At 42.7% G+C, this 6,626-nt stretch overlaps 1 pseudogene; it reads left to right on the top strand.

Moving 5' to 3' along the window:
- LOC103206366 overlaps positions 1 to 170 on the top strand; it is a 3,486-nt pseudogene extending 3,316 nt beyond the window's left edge.
- The last annotated feature ends 6,456 nt before the right edge of the window (positions 171 to 6,626 follow it).

Genomic DNA, 6,626 nt, shown 5'->3' with positions numbered 1-6,626 from the left:
CAGAGAAGGAGAAATTTGAACATCAGCAGAAGGAGCTGGAGAAAGTCTGAAACCCCATCATCACCAGGCTGTATCAGAGTGTCAGAGACATGTCTGGGGGCTTCCCTGGTGGTGGAGCTCTTCCATCTAGTGGTGCCTCTTCTGGACCCACCATTGAAGATAATGATTAAGTCAATCTCTGAGCATAGATACTTTAGCATTTTCCTCAGTGAAACAAATGAAGGACCCAAATTTGTAGCACATTCAGTCGTAGTTTTAAAAGTTAATCTGCTATACTATATTTCTGGACATTCTCAATAGTCTAATATGGATTGTGTGCATGGGAAAGGAAGTAACACTGAACATTATTAGCACTGTATTGTAGGTGGAAAACGCAATGTCTAAAATAACGCTGGATTTTAATTTGGCACCCCAAAAAATATGGTTCCATCTGTTTTGAGCAAAGACTCTTTAGAAGAATCCTGATCAAAAGGGGGAGAAATGCAAAACAGAATTTCAAATTCTCAGGGAATCCACACTTTCTGGAGCCATTGTGGTTAGGTGAGCCCACAAACTATTGCCCTGAGATAATCTTTAAACCTTCAACCAAAACTATCCCCTGAAATCATCTTAGAACCAAATCATAGTTAAGCTTAATTAGTAAGGAATGTCTGCCTTGAGGACTGTCCTCTTTTAGGAACTAGCTATATGGGATCAAACTGACAACAGCAAGTTGAAAGGTTAGCTAGGAAGCTTGGGAGGCATTGAGTTTATGTTAAACAGGGAGGAATAGTTCAGAAAAGGAAGGTGAAAATGGTTGCACAATGAAATCTGTGCCACTGAATTGCACATGTAGAAACTGGTGTATGTTCTGCTGTGTATATTTTCAACAACAACAAGAAAAAGTAAAATAAATTATTTGTTTAAATGTGGTTCTGTCATACAATGTTTAAAATTACACAGAGTCGTGATCTCAAAAACATGGTGAGTGAAAACAGCCAGTTGCAGAATCATACACACACACAGTGGTCTCACTCATACAATTATCTAAACTCCACTAGATTATATACTGTTGATGTATTAACCACAAGTTTAAAAACATAGAGCTGGAACATTTACACCAAACTCAGCAGAGTGATTGCCTCTGATGAGGGATGAGGAAGGAAGGGGGCGTCCTAGTTTGTGTTCTTCTGAAACAGCCTGAATACGTGTCCCCCAATGTTCATTGCAACATTACTCATGATAGCCAAAAGGTGAAAACAACCCATGTGTCTACTGACAGATGAATGGATAGACAAAATGTGGACTGACCATACAATGGAATATTACTCAGCTATAAAGAGAAATGAAGTCCTGATACATGCTACAGCATGGATGAACCTTCAAAACATTATGCTGAGTGAAGTAAGTCATACTCAAAAGACCAGATGCTGCATGATCTCGCTTATCCAAAGTATCTAGAATAGTCTAATGCATAGAGACTAGAGTTTATTAGTGGTTACCTGAGGTGGATGGGCAAAGGGGAATAATTGCTTACAAGGCACTGAGTTTCTTTAAGGGTAGTGAAAACATCTGGAAATTCATAGTGGTGATAGTTGCACAATACAGTGTATGAGTTGCACATGTAGAAAAGAAACGGCAAATGTTCTGTTATATAGATATATATAGATATAGAGCCACGATAAATAATAATAATGGAGCCTGAGGCAAGGAATTTGTACAGAGACCATATTGGGGTGATGATTACAGAAAGCATGTGTGAGAATGTGGGGAGAGAGAGAGAGGAAGGGAAGAAAAGCCAATAAAAGTATATTAATCTGATGGTTACCACTGTGGGCAACTGGGGTTCAGTTCCCTTGGGGACCTTCTAAAGATCCATATAGAATACACTTCAGAACTGTTCCTCCCGGGGACAGGGAATCAGGAACAATTCTTTTCCACCTCCCGTGTCTCATTGAAGGGTTGGTCTTGGAGCACTGTATCTCTGCCTCTCTGATGGCTCTGTGGATTGCCATGGGAGGAAGTCCTTGGGCAGAGAAGCCCAAGGTGGCGAGCAGTCAGCCTCCCCCAGAGCCGTCCGCCATGGTCGCAGGGGGCTGAGCGGTTGGCCAAGGAAACGCGGCACTGTGCGTCAGTCCTATGTGCTGCAGGGGAATAACTTTATCAGCAGTGTTTTATTTTTTTATAATATCAGAAGTAAGTATGATGAAGTGTTAATATTTGTTAATTCTTTGCAATGGGTGCAGGGGTAATTATCACACTGTGTATATTATAATATTTTCTAGTCCTTTCTGAACTTACATAACTCTTCCAAATAAATAGTTGTAGTCTTTAATCAAGTAGTGGAGCCACTTCCTTGAATAAAGCTGCTACTTTTTTTCAGGAAAGTTACTTTCTTGACTTTTCCCTGACAATCACTATTTCACTCCACTTCATCTCTCAGCAAATTCCAGCCTCAAACGCGTCATTCATTCCCTCTGTCAGCAAGTTCCCTGAGAGAGCTTTTGTAAAGCTTCTTTGCCACATCAGAAGTGACAGGCAAATCCAACTTTGGGTCAAGTCCAAGAAGTCACACTCCGGGAGGCGGGAGCAAGGGTAGAATCAAATTGCCATCCCCTGTCAGCTTGTCCTTCACTCTGGACTAAAGAGACATTGGGGATTTGAGCTTTTTCCTTTGGTTTTTAAATAGGAAAATGATCTCTTCTCGTGCCTTAATCATAGAACAAGAAGTAAAGAGGAGCAAAAGAAAAAGACAGAGGGTGCTCCCCCCCAAAAAAAAAAAAATGTACTAAAGCATCAGTGTAGCTTAGATCAAATTCAAATCCCATGAAGTTTACCAAAGTTTACAGTTAACTGTTTCTCTCCACTAGGGTTTGGACTTAACTAGTTCTTCCCTCCACTGGAGAGTCTATTGCCCCATGTTCTATTGGAGCATGTAATGGTTTATATAACTGATAAGTCCAGGGGATCTATGAGTTGTTTTCAGGAGCGGCTGGATCCAGGGGTTCAAATGGTGTCATCAGGACTCTACTCCTCTTTCTCTCTTCACTGCTTCTTTCCACAATCAATATTCATTCAGTACTCTCCACTATCCTTTTACATCAACACAGTGCCTACTGGGTGCCAAGATTCTGTTGTTAGGAGCTGTTGAGTCAGCTCTGATTCATAGCTACCATATGTGCAACAGAACCAAACACTGCCCGGTCCTGGGCCAGCCTCACAACTCTTGCTATGCTGGAGCCCATGGTTGCAGTCACTGTGTCAATCCATCTCACTGAGGGCCTTCCCCTTCTTTGCTGACCCTCCACCTTACCAAACATGATATCCTTCTCCAGGGAATGGTCCCTTCTGACACCATCACCACAGTCAGTGAGACAAAATCTGGCCATTTTTGCTTCCAAGGAACACTCTGGCTGTACTTCCTCCAGGACATATTTGTTCATACTTCTGGTGGTCCATGGCATTTTCAATATTCTCCACCAACAGCGCAATTCAAAGGTATCAACTCTTCTTTGGTCTTCCCTATTCATTGTCCAGCTTTCATATGCATATGAGGCAATTGAAAATACCATGGCTTGGGTCAGGTACACCTCAGTCTTCAAAGTAACATCTTTGCTTCCTAAAACGTTAAAGAGATCTTTTGCAGCAGATTATCCCAGTACAATACAACATCTGATTTCTCGACTACTGCTTGCACAGGTGTTGATTGAGGATGCAAGTAAAAGGAAATCACCGACAACTTCAATAGTTTCTCCATTTATCATGAAGTTGCTTTTTGGTCCAGTTGTGAGGCCTTTTATTTTCTTTATGTTCAAGTGTCATCCATATTGAAGACTATAGTCTTTGATCTTCTTCAGTAAGTGCTTTAAGTCCTCTTCGCTTTCAGCAAGCAAGGTTATATCATCTGCATATTGCTTGTTGTTGATCCTGATGTCACGTTCTTCTTCATTATAGTTCAGCTTCTTGGATTACTTGCTCAGCATACAGATTGAATAAGTATGGCGAAAGGATACAACCCTGACACACTCCCTTCCTGATTTTAAACCATGCAGTATCCCCTTGTTCTGTTCAAACAACAGCCTCCTGCTCTATGTACAGGTTCCTCATGATCACAATTAACTGTTCTGGAATTCCCAGTCTTCACAATGTTATCTGTAATTTGTTATGACCCAAACAGTGAGATGCCTTAGCATAGTCAATAAAACACAGGTAGACATCTTTCTGGTATTTTTGCTTTCAGCCAAGATCCATCTGACATCAGCAATGATATCCCTCATTCCACGTCCTCTTCTGAATCTGGCTTGAATTCCCGGAACTTCCCTGTCGATGTATGTGGCAATCATTTTTTGAATTAACATCCAGAAAATTTCACTTATGATATTGTAGTATTTCTGCTGTAGCAGCGCTAGAGAACTAAGACAGGCAGTAAGAACAGTAAGTCATAGGGTTAGTTAATGTAGTTAAAATGAACTATTTTAGTCAGTTAACATGGTTGAAATAAATATGTACATTTTTTGAATTCTATATTTCAAAATTTTCGATGATGCCACAAAATAATTAATGAAGTTCTTCTAGAAAGGAGATGTTTGTAACAGAAGACAATGACTCATAGCCCAGAATTTCCTCTTCTGTCATTAAATAAATATAATGCTCCCCTCCTCCTCACCCCCCCTTTTCTACTTTTGATTTTTGTTCTGGTTGTTGCTGTTTTTAAGAAAATCCTTGCCCCAAACCCTCCAGGCTCTTAAGAGTGCACTGAGGAGGGAATGTGGAAAACTCAGTGGAACTGGAAATCCACCAGACATCCTGCATTCTTGGCGACTGTGAACTGAGCAAAGGAGAGTGACCCAAGGGGACAACCAGTCCTTTTGGCACATCCTCTGTTGGGAATGCATTGTGTCCCCAAAAAATATGTGTGGGGAGGTTAACCCCTCTACCTGTGGGTGTAACACCATTCAGGAACAGGGTTTTCTTTGTTATGTTAATGTAGTCATGTCAGTGTAGGGTGTCCCTTAAACCTGATCACTTTTGAGAATTGAAAGCAGTAGGTTAGGCACAGAGACAAGCAGCACGAAAGTGGGAAGACAGCCGCCTTGTGGAGAACACCGGGGAACCGAGGAATGCCAGGGCTTCAGAAGTTAACACAAGGGTTTCCCCCCACAGTGGACAGAGAGCCTTCCCCTAGAGCTGGGACCGTGAACTCAGATACTAACTGAAAGGTTGCCAGTTCAAACCCACACAGAGCTACCTCAGAGGACAGGCCTGGTGATGAGCTTCCAAAATATGACATACCCTTGAAAATGTTCACTAACAATAACAAACCGAGAGAGAGAGAGAGAGAGGAATATGTATATATGTTCTTTAAAGGCGCTCTGGTGGTGCAGTGCCTAAGGCATCTGACTGCTAACCAAAAGGTTGGCAGTTCAAACCCACCAGCTACTCTATCAAAGAAAGGTGGAGCAATCTACTTCCATAAAGATTTACCACCTTGGAAACCCAATGGGAGGCACTATGAGTTAGAATCAACTCAGTGGCAGTGGGTTTGGGTTTGTTTGTTTGTTTTTTGGTATATGTTCTTTGAAGCCACCCACTGTGGTATTTCTGTTATAGAAGCATCAGGTGACTAAGATGAGCTCCTCTCTACAACTTGGCTGTTGTCAGTTACCATCTTGTCAGTTCCGACGCACGGCGACCCCCACGTGTGCAGAGTAGGATTACTCCACAGAGGTTCCAGGCTGGGCCTTTTTGGAAACAGATCACCACATCGATGTTTTGAGGTACATCCAGGTGGGTTCAAACCTCCAACCTTTCAATTAGTCATCGAGAGTGCAACTATTTGCACCACCCAGGGAAAATTACTTACAACTCCGATGTTAGTTGTTGTTGTTCTTAGGTGCTATCGAGTCAGCTCTGATTCAAGTGACCCTATGTACAACAGAACAAAACACTGCCCAGTCCTGTGCCAACCTCACAATCCTTGCTATACCTGAGCGCATTGTTGCAGCCACCGTGTCAATCCATCTTGTTGAGGGCCTTCCCCTTTTTTGTTGACCCTCCACTTTACCAAGCATGACATTCTTCTCCAGGGAATGGTCCCTTCTGACAACATAATCAAAGTCGGTGAAATGAAGTCCGGCCATTCTCGCTTCCATGGAGCATTCCGGCTGCACTTCCTCTGGAACAGATGTGTTAGTTCTTCTGGCAGTCCATGGTACTTGCGGTATTCTTCACCAACGCCATAATTCAAAGGCTTCAACTCTTTTTCAGTCTTCCTTATTCACTGTCCAGCTTTCACACGCATATGAGGCTACTGAAATGCCATAAGACTGAAGAATCCCAGATAGTGAGTCCATGAGCTGATACACCAGCCCTCAGCTGGACATCCTCTAGTTCTGCAGGAACCCCAATATCTGGGGCAGAAGGCAGGATGTTGACTGGGACACAGACAGGAAATGGTGCCCATTTGTTGAAATTGTGGCCACCTGAGGCCTGACCTTCAAGGACAGCTGACCCCTCAATGAAACAAGGTGTCAGGTAACAATCGGGAGGGAAGTGGTGCAACCAAAGGAAACATGGCCAGGCAATCCCTCTCTGCATACAGAATCTCTCCTGTGACCACAATGCAAACAGCAGGCTACCTGCCTGAG

The sequence above is a fragment of the Orycteropus afer genome, unplaced genomic scaffold (genome assembly GCF_000298275.1).
Source record: "Orycteropus afer afer isolate SDZICR_OR568_19922 unplaced genomic scaffold, OryAfe1.0 scaffold00312, whole genome shotgun sequence".
NCBI lineage: Eukaryota > Metazoa > Chordata > Mammalia > Tubulidentata > Orycteropodidae > Orycteropus > Orycteropus afer.
This window is presented reverse-complemented; position numbering and strand designations above follow the sequence as displayed.